This window comes from Nicotiana sylvestris, chromosome 12, assembly GCF_000393655.2.
Source record: "Nicotiana sylvestris chromosome 12, ASM39365v2, whole genome shotgun sequence".
In the NCBI taxonomy this organism is placed as follows: domain Eukaryota; kingdom Viridiplantae; phylum Streptophyta; class Magnoliopsida; order Solanales; family Solanaceae; genus Nicotiana; species Nicotiana sylvestris.
Window position 1 is genome coordinate 52,496,674 of NC_091068.1, and position 20,139 is coordinate 52,516,812.

At 38.4% G+C, this 20,139-nt stretch overlaps 1 pseudogene; it reads right to left on the reverse strand.

The window, feature by feature from the left end:
* Positions 1-2,251: 2,251 nt before the first annotated feature.
* Positions 2,252-4,684, reverse strand: LOC104244718 (polyadenylate-binding protein 2-like; annotated as a pseudogene).
* Between the last annotated feature and the right edge of the window lie 15,455 nt (positions 4,685-20,139).

The following is a 20,139-nucleotide window of genomic DNA, read 5'->3' on the forward strand; positions in this document are numbered from 1 at the left end:
CGCCGCAACAGTATAATGTTGAGTACACTTTCGGTATTCTAATTTTTGTGTGTTTTGTTTTCCATTTTATGAGGAAAGTCCATATTAGCAGTGTGAGTTGAGTAGTCCCTTCCAGAGTTCGTTTTCCTTATGTATCACGTTCGAGTTTGTAGCTTATTAGCACATGGTGGCATCATATGAGACTTTTGGACATGTTTGTGGTAACTATTACCTGAGTAGCTCGTACTGGGATAGACGAGATTATTGGATCTAGGATCTGTGCAATCGGGTTATATGAAGTATATTAAAGGACAAAGATCATTATTTGGTTTAGATTGAGGTAATACTTCTTGTTAGGAGCATAGACTCAAGGATTTTTTGACTCGGCAGTTGGTTATGAAAGTCTACACATCTCTTCCATTGTGGCGGGCATGCAAAGGTTAGGACAAGAGGTATATAGGTCATGAGATGCATTGGAAGCATCAGATTCGTGGAATTTCGGCAATTAGGATCAGATAATGTTATTGTGGTTCTGTGAATGATGTGGAACAAGGTGAGAATTCAACAAAAGGCATGCAGTTATAGTATGGTACCTCGTGTAGTGATTGATACGGTGTTCGTATATTGGAAGCATGCCTGGCAGAGAATTTCAGATGTCGAAACTGGGCTCTAAGGCTCATTTACCTAAATAAAAAAGGATAACTTCAGATTTGATCGAGCTAATGTGCTCGACTGAGTTGTGGTAGCACGGGTAGGTGCATGAGGTGTTAAACAGTGATTTCGGATAACTTCACTGCAGTTCTCAGCATGTTCGAGGATGAATGTACGTTTAAGTGGAAGAGAATGTAACGACCCGACCAGTCGTTTTGAGCTCTAGCGCGTCGTTCTGCAGTTTGAGGCCATGAGTAGCTTCACTTCAAGTATTATAACTTGTATGCATGGTTGGAATCGAATTCCGGGAAGTTCGGGGTTGATTTGGAAAGTGAATTCTCATTTTGGAAGCTTTAAGTTGAAGGAATTGACCAAGATTGGATTTTTGAGTAAACGACCTTGGAATCGGGATTTGAAGGTTCCAGCAGGTTTGTATGATGATTTTAGACTTGGGCGTATGTACGGATCGGGTTTTGGATGAACCGGGAGTGTTTCAACGCTTATTGTGGAAGTTAGCATTTTAGAAGAATTTCATAAATTTGGGTTGAAGTGCATTTCAATGCTATCGATATTCGTTGGGGATTCCGAGTCTGGGAATAGCTTCTTGTGGTGATTCTGGTATAGTGAGCACGATCGGAAGTTGATTTGGAAGTTTGTAGGTCATTTTGGAGTCATTTGGCGAAAGTTAGAAATTTGAAGGTTTTTTAGAAGTTTGACCGAGAGTTGACTTTTTGATATTAGGGTCGGATTCCGATTCCTGAAGTTGGAGTAGGTCCGTAATATCGAATATGACTTGTGTGCAAAATTTGAAATCATTCCGGATTGATTTGATATGTTTTGGCGCAAAATATAAAAGTTGGAAAATTTGATAACTCATAATTCGATTTGATGCGCGATTCGTAGTTTTGACATTGTTTGACGTGGTTTGAAGCCTCGATTAAGTTTGTATTGTATTTTGGGACATATTTGTATAATTGGTTAAGGTCCCGAGTGCCTCGGGTGGATTTCGGAAGGTTAACGGAATGAATTTCAGACAATATGAGCAGTTGCATTTTTTTGCTATAGAAGCTGTTTTTGGACAGCATTGGTGCAATCGCAGAGCTGAATTTGGGAGCTTATATCTTTCAATCTATAAGGAATCTGAATATTTGTAAAACATGAAAGTTTGCATTCGAATTTCCTGAAAGATAAACCATTCATCATTTGGATATTTGTACAGAAAGTTATGATCGATTGAATAAAGGCTGATAAAGCAGCTTCGCCAGAAATTTCTGATGCGTGGAGCCAACTTTGGAAGCTTATATCTAAAAATCTATAAGACGTTATATAGCGGACAACCTATGAAATGAAATATCTTAAAGTCTAGTTTCTAAATCTTTAAACCATACATCATTTATATATTTCTACGAGGAGTTATGGACGTTTTAGTAAAAGGTGTCCAGTAGGAAAAAAACTTGTAATATGAGGTACAACCTGCACAGCGCAAGGTACAACTCGATGAAGCACCTGTACCTATATAAGGCAGTCGGGCAGTAGCCATTTTTGGGGCTTTCTTGAGCTAGGGATTGGTTCTTTCATGGTGGATTCGACCTTGGGGACTACTTTTTTTTAAAGCATAATCTTAAGAATCCAAAAATAATCTCATACTCTAGACAAAACATCCCGAGAAAACCCTAGCAGTATTCCCAAAACTCATCCCTGCAAAATCTGTTTATACCATCCTCTCACAACAGAGGAGATGATTCATGAAAAAAAAACGCATTAAGCAGTCACTTGGACCACGTTGAATCACTCAAGAAACAAGGTTGTCATTGAGGGAAAGTGAGGCAAGTTGGTCAGCCAGGCTGGCAGTCTGCAGAACATTCCTCAGAACTTCCATAGCCTGAGCAACTTTAGCCTTCAAAGCCTCTGGTGATTCAAGCAGATGCAAAACCTCAGTCTGATCCATTTCAAGTAGCATGCCTGTAACCTTTGTTGCATGCTCGTGCTCCAGCTGATTAACAAGTGGGTACAAACTTTCACCCAACATCGTCTTCTGCTGTTCAGGTGGTGCATTTGCAAGGGCAGAAGCCAATGTTGAAATTGGCATGGGCTGTCCCATTGCAGAATCACGAGGAAACATGCCACCCATGTCATATGGAACAGAAAGCATACCCCCAGGAACGCCTGGCATTGGCCACCTCTGGTCCATTACGCCCTGGTGGATAGTGGTACATTCTTCCCCTTGGGAGCATCTGCTGCTGCATCAAGGGCATAGGCTGTTGAGTTTGTTGCACAGGCCCTGCTCCTCGTCGACCACCTAGACGCTGGCCCTGTTGTCCTTGTTGGACTAAGGGCATGAAGAAGTTCGGCATAGGAGCTCCTCCAGGACGCATTCCAGGAACAAGCTGTTGTTGATAGCCAAACCCAGCCTAGGGAGGAATCATAGCAGGGGGGCCTTGCCCATAAAATAGTTGTTGTCCAATCCCAGGAGCACCAGGAGGGTAGATTGGCATGCGAGGAGCAAGTGATGGAGGCATTGCCACTGGTCGCAGTTGTGAAAATTGTGCCTGTACCAACTGCAACTTTGCTCTTCTCTCCTCTTTCCGTTGTGCCAGTGCAACATAGAGTGGCTTGCTAACTATCATTTTCCCATTCATCTCAGAAAGAGCTCTAGAAGAGTCTTCAGAAGTGGAGAAGGCAACAAATCCAGATCCCCTGCTAACTCCGCTTGGATCCCGCATAACCTTGCATGAAGTTATCGTACCGAACTTTGAAAAACATTCCTTGAGCTTCTCATCATCAATGGTGTCATCCAAATTTTTTACATACAAGTTAAGACCTTGGTATTTATCAACCGCCTCCTTGGCAGTCTACTCAAACTTGCTTTTCAATTCTTGCTCTCTTTCAGATTTCTTATGTGCTTTCCCAACATACCACTCTTTGTCATCAAATTTCTTTCCATTTAAGGATTCAACAGCCTTAGCAGCATCCTCTGCAGTTTCAAAGTTGACGAACCCAAAACACTTGGATTTTCCATCTGCATCTCTCATCACTACTGCACTCGTAATGTTCCCAAACTAACCAAAAACTTTCTTCAGTTCATCATCAGTCGTAGAGTCTGCCAAATTTTTGACATAGACATTTTGGAATTTTGTCGTGCCAGTTCCAGATTCTCTTTCCTGTTTGCGTAGAAAATGCCCAACATATACTTGCTTATCATTTATGAGCATACCGTGTAACTTATCTATGGCACCTTGAGCAGATTCTTCATTGTCATATTGCACAAAACCATAACCCTTTGACTGGCCATTAGAATCAGTAGCTATCTTGCAAGAAAGAATGTTGCCAAAGCTTGAAAATGTGTCATGTAAAGCTTTATTGTCAATTGACTTGTCCAAGTTCTTGATAAATATATTTGTTGATCCACTCTTACGAAGAGTGGGATCCCTATGAGAGTACATCACCCTGATGGACTTTCCATTAACAGAGTGAAGTTCAACATCTCCATTGCCCTTGAAGCATCATTAGGGTTATTGTAGTTAACATAACCATAACCAAGGGATCTCCTAGTACTCAGGTCCCTACAAACCCTAACCAAAACAACCTGACCGACTTGGTTGAACAGATCGTATAGCTGCGAATCCGTCACGTTAAAGTCCAAGTCCCTTACGTATAGTGACGTCGACGTTAAACCACCTGGGGCAGCTACAGCGGCGACGCCACCAACAGCAGTAGTAGCCGCCACACCATTTCCTCCCACCACTGGACTCTGATGCTGAACCTGAATCTGTGCCATAACTAACCTCAGAACCTTCTAGAACAACAACAAAAAATAGAACTTTTTCGAAGCTTCCAGAACCAAAAAGCTCCCTTCCTTCTTTTTTTCTTTTTTAGTTCCCTCTCCTCTTGTTATTAAGGAGAAAAACTAGAGAGGAAAAAGTAAGCGAAAATGTAGGGATTTTTTTGTTTTTGAGATGTAAAAATAGAGGAGAGGGAAGGGTAAAATGGAGATAGAAATCAGAGAGAAAAATGAAGAGAAAATTTTTCGATTTTTTAGGGTTGAGAAAGGGCAGAGAAAATTGCACCGCCCTTGGGAACTACTTAAGAATACAAGGTGAGTTTTGTTTTTGGATATTTTAAGTTAATAACATCCTATTAATACTAGTATTAACATCATTCAATCTTTGAAATCCCTAGAAATCTTCCAAGTTATTCAAGAACACCAAATTTTTCAAACATTGGATTTTTAAGGAAAAACTTCAAGAAGGTAATTCTAATGCTTCAAGGTCATTTCTTATGAGTCGGTGAGAGTAATTATAATATTTGTTTCAAGTTGTTATGGTCGGATAATTGATTTCATAATCTCCAGTTCATAGCATGAATAGTGTTTTTGAAAAAAATGAGGGAAAGATAAATAGTGTTCTTAGAAATGAAATTAAAGGATGCAATAAACCTATGGAATAATTTTCTAGATTAGTTGGAAATGTTCAACTAAGTAATCACCAAATTGAATGTTTTGAAAATGTTGGTTAAGGAAAACGATGAATACTAATTTGGCGGTGTTGGATAATTAATGTAGTATCATTGATGATTTCAAATGGATATTAAATGATAAGAGTAGAGTTGAATGTGCTAGTGAGTGAACCTATTAGACGATTTGAGTCAGAGGCTTGTAGCCAACTTGTGAGCCATAGATGGATATTGATAAATATGTTTGAGTCATATTTTGATTGTAATTGGGATTGTAATTGTAGATATCAATTTGTTGGTGGCGTATGAGCATTTTACTCAATGTTACGATGTCGAAGGTGGATTAAAAGCTTGTGAATATTAATAAAGCAAAAGTGAGTTTTGGAGTGTTGGGCATCGGTCGAGTTGTTTGAAAGGCTTGGGAGCCGGCTATGGAACTTCGAAGTAAGATAAGTCTCCTTTCTAACCTTGCAAGAGGGAATTGTACCAATAGGTAAAATAATTGGTTATGTGCTTCTATTTTTCAGGGCTACGTACGCACGAGGTGACGAGAGTCCGTGCGTAGCTACTATTGTGCTTAAGTCCGGGTAGTCTAGGTACCAAAAGCATGCTATACCTGAACTATTTGTAATCTTATTAACAACTTTAATTGCTTAAATCATATTGAATTAGTAAAAGAATTTCTAAAAAAAAGGATTAAACTTCATTTTCTTAAATTGTTAAAAGAGAATTGGCTTTTGCTTGGATAAATATTTCCTGATGAATTTTTAATTGATAGTTTGAAAGTGTGTATCTATATGTACTTGTGTCGCATGTATAATTCACGAGCGGGGTAACTCTATTATTTATATTTGATCACGTCGTACGTATGATTCGCAAGTGGGGTAATAGATGTATCTATGGTTCGCATCGTTCGACCCTCGGCAGTGCACATTTTATATTTATGTTGGATCAGGACGTACGACCTCGGCATGATTTGTGTATGCTTGTAATTTTTGCTTGAGATTTACCAAAATTTATATTGCCTCCCTGGTCCGAGACAAATTGATAAACAATGGAATATGAATTTGGACACTTCCTAATATAAAAAGGATTGTTTACTGGGTTTCTTGATTTACTTGAGTTTACTACCGTTTCTAATAAATCCATGATTTTTCACATTATTAATACATTATTATTGGACCACTAGTAAGTGTCAAAGTCGACCTCTCGTCACTACTTCTTCGAAGTTAGACGGGATATTTACTCGGTACACATTATTTTTGTACTCATACTACACTTCTTGTGCATTTTTGTTGCACAGGCACATGTATGTCTAGTGGCCTAGTTGGGCGTAGCGGCATGGTTGATACGGAGACTTAGATGAGTTGCACCTCTCGAGACGACCCGCAGCCAGCAGAGTCTCCTTCAGAGTACTGTACTGTATTTTCTTCTCTATCCAATTTGTATTCCGGACAGTCATTGTTTTACATTATTTCTTAGAAACTGCCCATGCACTTGTGACACCGAGTTCTGGGATGATTATGGATTATTCAGTATTGAAATTGTTAAAAATATTATTATTTATTTTTTAAAGTCCATCTTTTACTCTTAAATTCAAGAAAAATCATGATTTCAATATTTTCAAAACTAGAATTTAATTAAGTATTGATGGCTAGCTTGCCTGACAGTAGTGTCCGGTGCCATCACGACCCTTAGTGGATTTTGGGTCGTGACAGCTTCAGTATTACTTGAGGCCTTTAGGGTAAATCTCATTATCTAGCATTTTCTCCTCTATGTGGCCAACTAGTATAAAGTTTGATGTCTACCTGTCCGGTTGATTTAAAAATTGACATTTTCTTGAATTCTTCTAGTGTTATGATTGGTACTACACATGTTAAAGTTTTTCTCATGTTCAACTAAGTTTTTCTCGATCATGAACCTGTTCTGCTATGCTATTTTCACTAGGTTTTCATGTTAGAAATTCGATATGAAGACCGTATCTCACTTGTTCTTGTCTATGACCCTACTAGATTCTCATGTTTAAATATCATGTCTAATTCTAGAACATTTTACCTTTGAAACGTTTTTAGAATAGTTCACTATCCTATGATGGTCAATCCTGTTACTTTAGCTTTTTTTCTGAAAATACAAGCATGAACCTGTCTTATGTATGCCTTACGAACTTCTCTATATTCCATTTAATCCTGTCTACATGTCTTGGCAAGAACTGTTGTTAGTTAGGGTTTTAAGAACTAAGTGTTTAGACTTCAAAAGTTGTTTAACTAATTCTATGTGTAGTTTGTTACTTGTATGGATAAGTCTAGCATCTAGTTGGGTAAGTAAGTCATACATTTTGGGCCTGGTGTTGGGGCATACATGTTGTTGGGATTGAGCAATGAATTCAGGCTACTCTAATGCCTTGGTGAGCCTGGGATTTTGGGTCTGCTATTATGCGAAGAGTTCGACCATTAAAGGCTTGTAGATATCCCTAGGTTACCTTTATATTCATTTTGTAACTGCTTTAGTGGGATTGTATTTGTTTCAATCTGTATTTTGTCATTTTGGAGTTTGTATTATATCATTTTGGGCATGTAATAACTTGTAAAATAAACAGTTGGGGGATTAGTGGAAATGGGGGAACTAGATATTTTTTTCTCTTGCATGAATGGGTAGGGAACATGCCTATAGAATACTAATTGTTTTATTTGTTTGCCACGCCTCATTCTTTGGAATTATCTGTGTGCATGCTATTCACTAAGAAAACATGACTTATGGCTAATATAATGACTTGCAATGTTAGAGGGCATGCCTATAGGATCTGAAATTGGACTTGTTGCACTTAGATGTTATGCATATAAGAGTTCAATACAAATAACTGAAAATGCATGCTTTGATTTACTTCTTTCAATTATGTGAATCCCCTCGACACCATGATTGTAGGATCTCAACTTAATTAATTAAGATTGTTATTGCTGCATTTTTCTTCTATAATGCAGCTCGTTTAGAAAGCAATGCCTATAGGGACAAATGAATAATTCTGCATTCTCAATGACTTCACTACCCAGATGTAAATCGTTTAGAGATTATGTCTATAGGATGCTATTACTCACCTAGAAAACATGACTATAGGATTCTTTAACAGAGTTGTGTATTCAAAATAGCTACTTCATCAAAACTGGTTGCTTAGAAATCCTGCCTATAAGATTTAATGTCAACTGTTGAATTGTTTAATCGCATAGAAACCATGCCCATAAGTTTTGAACAATTAGCATGTCTTAATTACAAGCTTGCCTATCCTCGACATCCCATTTAAATAATCTTGAATATGGTTAGTGTAATTCATAATTGTCCACCTAATTGATAGTGTGCGTCTGAATCTATATGAGGGAGTGAATTTGAGCCTTTTGTGTTGATTATGTGAAGCCCTATTTATTTTGATTGCGCGCCTAGTTTTCTCATTTTTTTGAGCAGCCTAAAGGAAGTCTAAAACCACCAAAATAGTAGGTCCAAAAGCCTCCTGGACCATAGCATGGGACGGGTAAAACACACATAGGACGCGATTTAGAATTAAACTAGAATGATTTTAGGTAAATAACTTTAAGATAGTAATTGAGTAGCAGGAGATGATAGTTTGTGTCCCTGAATAATATGAGAAGCCCTTATACCTAAGGGAGTTGCGAAGTATCATTTATGTTACACGGGGTGATCTTTTAAGCTAAAAAACGTAGCCCCCCCGCCCCCATATGGTTACTATTTGTACGCATGTTTGAACTTATATCAAACGAGGTTATATCTTGTAATCCTCAAAAGGTTGTACCAGTTACTTATTAATGAATAACCTACTTTTTTCATATTTTCAATATCTTTTAATGCTTGTTTCGTCTTGTGATTAGATGTTTGGACTCCTTGCTCTAATTTATATGACCACATAGGGTAATTATAATTCTATAATCTACGTAGCTTGAAATTCGATCGGGAATTATCGTTGTGGACCTCAGAGAGTGCCTAACACCATCTCTTCGAGTTAATTTGAGCCCTTACTCGATCTTGGGTAACATGGACTAGTTCAACAGAGTTATTTACAAGTAGGTACCCTAACGCACCTTAAAAATCATTAGGTGGCGACTCCTCTCTTTTAATACCAATTTAAAAGAGTTATCATATGTCGAAAACCGCTTTCACAAGAAAACGGACCGCAACACTAAGCATCCTCTGATTCTCCTCCACTGAACTTAGGGGGATCAAGCTTCTTAAATCACTACAACCTCTTTTACTCCTCATCAGTCATCGGGGGACCAACCTCGGCCCAAGAAACAACAATTGGATGAACTTGTAACACTCCTGGTGTTTGATAACTTTGAGCTAGTTGCTCTGGTGTATGGGCGGTGAGGTTCTAGGCTCCTCCCCAGGCCGGTCAGGTAGTTGGTGCAACTGTTATCATACCCACCAGGTATAAAATAGGTATTGCCCGTGTTTGAGCTGGTCCCATCAACTAAACAGTATCCACACGCTACTCCTTGTCTAGAGAGACTGGTGGCTCCATAGGTGCTGCTCTAGCTATAGTGCAAGCTTCACCTCGGCCACGGCCTCTCGCGGCCCTAACTAGTGGTTCTAGTGCCTATCTGCCCAATCTGGTTGAACGTGTCCTCACCATCTGTGAGAGAATAGGAGATTAAAGGCTCAAACTTTGTGAAATAATAAATCCACACAACCATAATGCAAGAAAGTGAAGTTTTACCTAATAGTTTTGTACCCTCTCAAAAATAAGTACAGACGTCTTTGTATCGATTCGTAAGACTCTACTAGATTTGCTCATGACCCATAGAACCTATGAACTTAGGGCTCTGATACAAACTTGTCACCACCCAAAACCACCAATCGATCGTGATGACACATAAAAAACTTTCTAGGCAAGCCTAACATAACAATAACAAATCATAATAACATAAATGATGAAAATATAATAAGTCTAAAGCCACCAACATAACATAATAGTGTCGATACATATTAAATTCTACAGAACTGGTGAATACAGATTCATGAGCTCTAATACCGAAATACAAGTCTGAAATACTAAATATCAATACTATTTGAATAAAAGACAGTAGTAAAAAATGAAAAGAGACGCCAAGACTGCAGTCGAGATACAACTCTACTTTGTCTCTCAGATGACAAAGTCATCAATAAGTCTCAGCTACTGATAGCTTAGTCCAACACCTAGATCTGCACAATTAGACTGCATTATGCGTACAACCGACCCCACACACTCAGTAAGTATCATAACTAACCTCGACGAGATAATAGAAGCAAGAATTATCAATGATACTTGATAATCACATGTATAGTTCATAAAATCAACAAGTACAACAACAACAATAACAACCGAGTAAATCTCACAAGTGGGGTCTGGGGAGGGTGGTATGTATGCAGACTTTGCCCCTACCCTGAAGGAGTAGAGAGGGTATTTCCGAAAGACCCTCTATCGCGCCCCCTTTTTTTCTCATAGAATCGGGTATATGACATTTTGGTTGGGACAACTCTTTCCTTTTAGAAAGGGGGTTTGCATTTTTGAAGAGTCGTCACCTAACGATTTAAGGTGCTTTAGGACACCTATGAGGTTCATTTATAACTACGTTTGGCAACCAGAGATAGGGTAAGGGCTTGAAATTATCCTAAGGGGAAGGTGTTAGGCACCCCTCAGGATCCACTAGTGTGGTTCCTGACCAAACAGTTTTTGTGAATTTGTACAAGTAGCAAATAAACAAGTATGACTCAAATAGCAGGGGATTTAAGTTTAGATACACAAGTGTTTGAAAAGCAATGAAAAATCAAGATTTTAAAAGGATTACGATCTAAGCATATTTGTGAATGTAAAAGGGGGTGTCCTAGGTTTGTTTATAATATGGATCACATCAATGCAATACCCGGTATGACACTCCTCAAAGAGGGGATACACATGGATCGCCTTGCCTAGGAGAAAGAGGCTGCTCGAGCTCAGCTGTCATTGGCCGAGCATTAGCTCCAAAGTATGAAGGAGGAAAATTTGGCATGCACCAAGAAAATCGAGGAGCTTGAGGCTCGATTGGCCGCATCTGAGGCAGAATAAATAAAGGTTGACGCGGAGGCGGTAATGACCATCTACTGAGCTAATGCTGAAGCTGCTCACGCTCGAGCAAAGGAAATTTTCAATGCCGCTCAAGCCCGAGCATTCTACGTTGCCCAGCATGCCAAATGCCAATCTCAGAGAAAGACTCTCGATGAGATTCATGCTCGTGGGTTTGACCTTGCTGCCGAGATCGAGATAAAAATTTATTATGCCTTAACACGAAATAAATCTGTATTCATTAGGATTCAATGTTATTTGATAACTTTGTTATCCCTTAGCATAAGTTTGTTCGAGAGTTCGAACAATTTTGTAACTCTTAAGGTTTAGAGGGTTGATGTTATCGAAGCCCTATGTAAATTTTTCGAGGGTAGCCCTTTTTAACCGGTTTTATGAAAATATTTGAAGTCATGTTTGATTACGCAATTCAGACGTCTCCGAACTGTGTTGGTTTGGCCATAGCCTTGAGATTTGCCCTTTAGGATTGTTTCTCAATTATACTTCGAACTTGTTCGAAGTGTTAGTCCCTGAGTGGGGTGGCCGTGGTGTATAAAACTGAGGATTGCCTTTTCAAGGTCTTATGGTCTCAGAGTTTAATAATTCAAATATGTCGATTTTTGGACGGCAGTCCCCGAGTATGGGGTTGATAGCTCGAGCTTTAGTTGTGATCAGCACTTGATCCGGCTTCCGCAATAGATCATAAGTAAAGTAGAAATTGCAAAGTAGAAATTTCACTAAGGCATGGAACATCTGGTAAGGAAAAAAATACTTCATAAATTTTTCATGCATACATATTTTTCCATCGGGACTCGAATAATCTACAAGGATATAGTTCATTTGACCATTTGGCCCTTTACAAAATTTTACCTATCGAGACTTGCTGATATGGAGTATTTTCCTTAAGAACATAACATCCGAGAGTGGTTCGGTAAAAGCGTACCCGACCATCATAAGGTTCGGTAGAATCGTACCCGGCCACGTGGAGCTCGGTAAACCCAACTGATCAGTGGTTGCACAATAGGTGTCGTACCCGGCCGACTATAGCGCGGCTCGGTAGAGTAAAATAGATACTATATATAATGCATGCTAGACTCATGGAATCATCTTCTAAACCTTTTGGAGTGACTTAAGAACATTATGGACATCCCTACCATCAATATGAACCTTAGTAGGATTTAAGGATCATACACACTTGTTTAGAATAATTTTATAAGGAAAGAACAACATGGACAACCTTAGTTGCTAGGAGTAGAGTCATTATGAAATAGCGTATCGTTTATGTTCATTTCATTTTAGACCATGCCAAAAGAAAGAAGAAAGTGCCTTAACATACCTTAAACCCGTTGAGTCCTTAATCCCTTCCAAGCAACTCTTCAAACAAGTCAACTCAATCTATCATAGTATAAGGAGATTCAAAATCAGTGCTGAGCAAAGGCTAAGTCTATAACTTAAGCTAGTAGCTCGTTTACGTAAATTTGGGCAGCATCTCCATTGTAACAAGGGCCTCCTCCAATACCATATACCAACAACAATGACCAGAGCAATCCATCAATACATAATTATCAATATCAAGACACCATATAACCACAACAAGTCACAACTACATTACGACGAGCGGCAAACTCCGATTGGAATCCGTATACCCCTTATCAATCCTTATAGACTTCTTACTTCAACATAAAAGTATCATTAACTTGATAATGAAGTCATTAATCAATGATTCCAGCCTTATACCATATATTTATAACAACGAAAATAATCCACAACTTCAACTATCCCCAACTAGCAACTTTATTCACTAGTTCAGGTCTAGCCCATCCATTTAACTTAATCAATATCAAGATAACCTTAGGCACAAGCAAGAACATAATATACATACCTCCTACAGTAACTTCAAGTCAAAATCCAAGTTATATTCATTTTACAACAACCCTTAATAGCAATACAACACCATAGAAGTGACTTAAGCTAGTCCAAGTATTATCTTATAGTTTATCATCCTAACAACTTAACCAACATACAAGCAAGCTTAAGCACAATTAGTAGGTTGTTATACTCACCTTATACAGCAGCAACAACTTGGAATTTCATCCAAATACAGCCCACAACAATCCTCAATGACAACACAACCTCAAAGAGGTGTTGTTCTTCACTAGAACTAAGTTTTGATGTTGAAATATGGTGTAATCACTTTGGAATCACTTCAAACCCTTGTGATATATGTTTAGGAGGGTTAGGAGAAGTTTGGAGACGAACTTTAGTTGAAAAATGAGCAAAAATAGGCGTCCAAATCGTTTATAAATTGAAGTAGGTCAACCACCGCCTAAGTGGGTCCCATTGGGAGCTGCTTGCGCGGTCTCGCGAAAATGCGAATATCTCTCTACTCCGATGTCGTATTGACAAACGGTTTAATGCGTTAGAAACTAGACTCGTAGACCTTCAATTTGGTAGGTAGAACACCCCATTATTCCAAGTATATTTGGAGAAATTCTCAGATACATTTGACCTAAATTTCAGCAAATTTATGAATGTAACTTGTGATGACCTTTGCCAACTCTTGTTCCACAACTTGCTTGCCTTCAAAATGTAGAAAATGAATATCATACGACTAAAATAACTCATAGAATAACCTCCTTATCATGTTAATAACCCTAGTCTCACCCCAAAGTACATGTTATAACATTCGAAACTTGTCGACTTTCGACGAAACTTATTTTCTTCAATTGGTTTAGCTTCTAAGATTTCCAACCCTCTTGGTAATCGTTATTCATGATCTTAAATATTTGTAACCTCCAAGGTAACATTATTAACTTACTTTATTTGCTTCCAAATAGAATCTCATTTCCGAGCTTACATCAATGACTTACGATGTACTCTCACGTATGAAAACTTGGGGTGTAACATCATTCCCCCCTTTGGAACATTCGTCCTCGAATGTTGACTGATGCACTTATCAATTTCATAAACTATGGCTCTTACGAATACTTTAATGTTCATCTTGCCATCTAAGCAACAGTTTTGTGAATAAATCCAAACGCTTGGGCATTCCCCCCTTTTAGGCCTCTTTGTCACGCCATGACATGTGGTCGGAATTTTTCCAACATCGTAACATTTGCTACCTTATATCATGCAGTATGTACGACTGTGTCCTTATATGAGTGCCTAGCGACTCGTCTTCCCTTTTTCCTCCATCTTTTAGCCAATCTATAAGCCTCACCGTATGAACATATACAGAATTATGAAAAGCTGTCCCTCTAGGCATCTATAGGTGTATTGATGTCTTTCGCTTGGTACTTTATCGAACTTAAGACTATTGCTATCTCTTGTTTCATAGCCTTGCATATCTATCCTTATGGATTTACTACATCTAGGCAGGTTATACTATACCATAAAACTTACTTCGTTTTATAATTACCGAGACTTGCTACCCAACTCCAGGTTACTCTCTCGCTGCTTATCCTATATGTATAAATCTAAGTCCTTTAGTGCTTCCTCATTTTTATTCATCTTAAGAATAACAAACAAATCTCATCTCATACTTTGGAACTTGTACCCATCTATTGTTTATTCACCTTAATGTTGATCTATAATCTATCACTGATAACTTGCAACCTCTTACGTAATACACTGTCACTAGGGCTCACATCTTATTGGGGAACATCTGAAGTGATTTTCCTGATCCACCTAGGGATAATACTATACTTCAATAACCATATTTCATTGCATCCCAACGCGATTCATCTTATGGGGGTATTCTAATCCCGTGCAATTAATGAAATCCCTTTCTCGTTAAATCATTACTCAATCAAAGGCCTAAGAATCATCCTCTTATCTATCACAATTACACCCTTATTCTACCGCCAGGGCAACATTCCATCTCTTCTAAATGCACCTAGTCTTAGACTCCTCTGGGTTCATTCAGGCTGTATAGAGTTTTTTATTCATATGGAAATCATCAGCTCCCTTGTTTTGATGGGTTTAATCCCGAGGACATACATATTCTCGTCACCTTCTCACTCATCTTTTCATATCCTTACTCCTATCTACCTAAAACCTTGTTGCTCTACAATACTTTACCTTAGGACCTACACCGATCTATTTATACTACTCCCAACCTTCCTTTAACTTGATAGCACCATAAATTTCCTTTTGTGCCTTCTCAGTTGTCCTTAAATGTAAGCAATTACTTTTGATGGTCGTTCTATCACTTGTTGCATGAATACTTGGCTTGTCCTTTTTGCCCACGAATACTATAATTTCTTGTACCTTATATGATCTCAAACATCACCTTTGATAGCTTCTTTTTTTACCATTCATTAGCCATGATAGGTGCCACTTTCTTATGGAGTGTATACAATATTGTAGTGAGACTGTTGTTACAGGATCATTTACTCTCTAGCTCACTATGCTTAGGTGGAAACCTTCTTCCTTATTTCCTCAACTAGTCTTTCATTGTAGTACTTAGGGAGACCTTCTGGCTCTTGTAAAGTTGCGAGCTTGATATATCGTACACCCGAAGGTAATTTTCGTTATTCTTACTTGCCTATAATAATCCTTAGTTACATAAATTTATGCCTTTGTGCTCGTAGGGTTACTTCTAAGCTCAAATTTTTATTGTCTCCTTAGTGACACTCTCTCTTATTTTCATAAACCTTTAAAAGTGGTACCTTTAATTGCCTCAACTCCTATCTGAATTTTTTTCAAATGATTGCGATCTTGTATCTGCGAGACTGAATTCATTATGCTGCAGTTCACTACATTTATCTTGCATGATCTATTGATTTATCCGTGACCTCTTGTCTAGCCATAACTGGGCTCTTCCTAAATCAACTACTAATTACTCGTTGGTCCATTCTCATATATATATATATATATATATTTATTCTGCATAATCCCTCTTGGGATATATCCTTTGTCTTAACTTATCTCTCACCACTAGCTCCAGATGTATCAAATGTCCATTCATACTTATTTATCAATAACATCCTGGCCGGAAACTTTTACTGCCTCTCCCCGGTGTCGTGCTTGTATAATGTTCTGGATTCGCAACATATCTGCAGGAACTGAATAAATGCAACATCATCCCTTTCTCCTTTTTACCACATTTTTCCTTTACCATTCCAAAGTTAACTGAACCGCTTAACTCCGACTTAATACCATATCACACCATATTCCCCCCTTCAGGGGAGTACTAAGATTTAGTACTACGACGATCTACCTATACTTGTTTTACCTTTTCATATTCGGCGTCTTTTCACATTATCAATGAACCTTAATCACCTTATGGTAACCTTCTGTACCAGGGATAACTAAATTTCTTACGCACGAAGGTGACACCTACGGTAACTGGCACATTTAGTCCCTTAAGATTAACTCTGCTCAGAGTGCTTGCTTTAGGTAAGCGACTTCCTAAATAACCTTTAAAGGTTATTCGTCTGTTGTCTATTCTATTATTGTTGGAGCACGATCTTTGAAATTCTCACGATGTCGACCATTATCAAATCCTCCGGTCCCTAATTCATGTTCGGTTTTATCTTGTTCACCAGCCCATACTGATTTTTATTACTCTGGGGTCTAACCTTTCCTCCTGGTAATCACGTTGAAGTCACCAACTCATTTCTCGAAATAAAAATATGATTTTATGGCTTATACTCTTTTATTGCCTTAAGGCTTGTCACCTCTTGTATTTTCCTTCACTTTGACTATAGACTCTGTCATCGTGTCATATTTTGATTTACTGTTATCACCCCTATATCACATCTTACTCATGATGCTTCATTTATTTTCTTCTTATTCTCCGGATAATATTCTTTTTGTCTATCACTTTATTCTGAAAACTTCAACAAAAAGTTCTTTCCCTATAAGCTCCCCTAGCTTCATCTCATTAGAATGCCTAACATTCTTTTTTTTTACTCGGGGCTAGAGTCATACTAAGGTAAATATTTGTCCCTTCTAGGATCCCACTGCCTATATTCTGAAATTTTTGAATATTCCAGTATTCGTATCTGATTGTACTACTCTAGAGTTCACCATCTGGGTGTCTTAGAAGGATATCTTTTACCACATTTGTACCATCTTTCGGAAACATTGGTTAATGATAACAACCTATCCACAATTTTTGGGTTACTCTAACTCCAACTGGATCCTGATATCCCATCTTTCTCTTAAATAATATCTGTTAGCTCCCATAGAACATAACTGAGATGGGTGTGGCCAATTGTACTTACCTCTGTCATTGATGAAGGTACCAAAATGCTTATATTTCTCTGCCTGATTTGAAAATATTGATAATCTTCATTATCTGGGTGCCTTGTACCCCTCTTCACCTTACTTCTTTTACTTGTTGAAACTTGTATCTAGCTTCTGAATCCCTCATAGATTTTCACCATATTCGTGAATAGATATCCTTGCCTTAAGGCTCCTTATTAAGAAGCATACACATCTTAGTACACACACGATCTGTTGAAGACCTCATATTTACTCATCATAAGTATGATGTGAAATCGAGTTCCTCTGACTCAACTCTTTCACATCCACATGTAATCTCTTACCAACTATCTTTGTGGAAGTAGGTATCGTTGTATTATGACTAAAGTCGAATTTAGGAGTTTGAATTCTTACAACTGAGCTCTACTGCACGATCTAGAGTAAGAAGAAAGAGTGACAGACCTAAATGCCCTGTAGCCTCCTGCTTATAAGTGTGGTGCACAACACACCCATAAACAAGACTCTACTAGACACGGCTTGTAGACTCCCTAGGACAGAACTGCTCTGATACCACTTATGTCACGACCCAAACCGAAGGGCCGCGACGGGCACCCGGTGCCTTACTCAACCGAGTACCAACGTAACATATCTTTCTTATCATGTTATCATGAGTAAATGAGCTAGAAAACTCGTCCTGAGATAACAAGAATAAAACATAAGGGAATAGTCAACATATGAAGACCCAACATGATATACAAACTAATATATGTGACATACGGGCCTATAAGGCCGACATGACCATTAGTAAACTCGAAACATAGGCCGACAAGGCCATACAATTATCCATACACCTGACATATGTCTACAAGCCTCTAAGAGTACATAAAATCATAAAGGTCGGGACAGGGCCCCGCCATATCAATCAATACATATCCAAAGCATACTGACCAAATAGGCAACTCCGGAGCAAGTGGAGTGCACCAACACCTTCGCTGAGCTGATAGCCTACTAGGAGGACTGTCGAGGGGCGCAGGGGAGTTTTTTCCAATTAAAGGACAATCGAAACGGGATTCGTTTAATTATTTCAGAGTCGCCACTTGGGAGATTTAGGGTGTCCCAAGTCACCAATTTTAATCCCGAATCGAGGAAAATAATGACTCTATATTATGGTCTGCGTACCAGAAATCCGGATAAGGAATTCTGTTAACCCGGGAGAAGGTGTTAGGCATTCCCGAGTTCCGTGGTTCTAGCACGGTCGCTCAACTGTTATATTCGGCTTGATTATCTGATCTTATACAAGTGTGAACTTATGTGCAAAATTTAACTTTTAACCGCTTTTATCATTTACTGTTTTTATCAAGAATTGCAACGTTGTGAAAATATATCTCGAATCACGTTGCATAAATGCACCCGTGATTGTTGACATATTTTGACTCGGTTGAGATTTGGATTTGGGTCACATAAATGTGCACCCAAATTAAGGAGAGTAAATTATTAAGACGTGCCTAAAGCAACTAGCGTATTTGTTGTTTTGGGTAAGGCCGAAAAATTCGCTAAACGACCTGTCCCGAATTCTAAGTGTTTTAATATATATATACAGTTGGAGGGCCCCGTAGCTGTGTACATTTTTTATTTGGCGAGGCTCATCTCAATTTTTTTTAAATGAAATTGCAACGTCATGGACACGCATCTCGAACCACGTCACAATCAATGTACCCGTGATTAGAAACACATTTCGACTCCGTTGAGAATTGGATTTGGGTCACATAAATGCGCACCCGAGTTTAAGAAGGTAAGATTTATTAAGGCGCGTCCTAAAGAGTCTAACGTATTGTTATTTTTAGGAGAGTTGTGAGATTTGCTAAACAACCCGTCCTGGAACCTAGATGCTTTGATAATACACATTTAAACAAGGGCCCCGCGTCTGTGCGTTTTGTTTATTTTCATCGAGGCTCATCTCGTTCTTATTTTTTATTATTATTATTATTATTTTTAAAAGGATATCCTATAACAACTACGTTTCTCGTCGTGTTTGTCTTTATCAATTGAAAACAGTAGATAGTCCTAATTAATTAAATGCTTGCAAGTTATTTGTAATGACATTCAGAAAAGCTAAAAAAATTTCAGAAATGAGGCTGTATGTACAGTCAGCCGAACAAACAATTATAGGCCCAAATCCAGCCCATGCGTGATAGGCCAGACCTGGGCCTCTGCCTGTTCTACGCGAGCCTACTTGGTTTGCTTCGATTTGGGCTCGACCTTCATGAGGTTGAGGCCCTGAACTGATTCTTTGTTTTGTGAAATGAGTTTATCAATTTATGGGACAATATGGCAAAAGGAGAAAGAACTTTAACTAAAACGGATAGCTTTCCTATTTGGCCTACATTAGAGAATATACTACACCATCAGACTAAGTCTGAAATACAACTTATTACACTGGGCATATTTTTCACCTAGCAGTATACATACAAGGCTAGCATTCGTTAACCTACATTGATATACTTAGTATGTAGGCTGCTTCTATTGTCCAAACAAAAATGTAACTATTTCATGACATTTAGAGTAACAGTTCATGTACATATATAAAAAAACAATCTGCAGGTCCTCTCTTTTGCATTCATGCTCAAACTTTCAGTTACATTTGTGGTATTAATTGTGTACCTGGTATGGAGGACAAAGAAGGAAGGAATGGTCAGCTAGGCAGTATGCAGCAAACACAGCAACAACAGATACACAACAACAACACAGCAACAACCAACTGAACC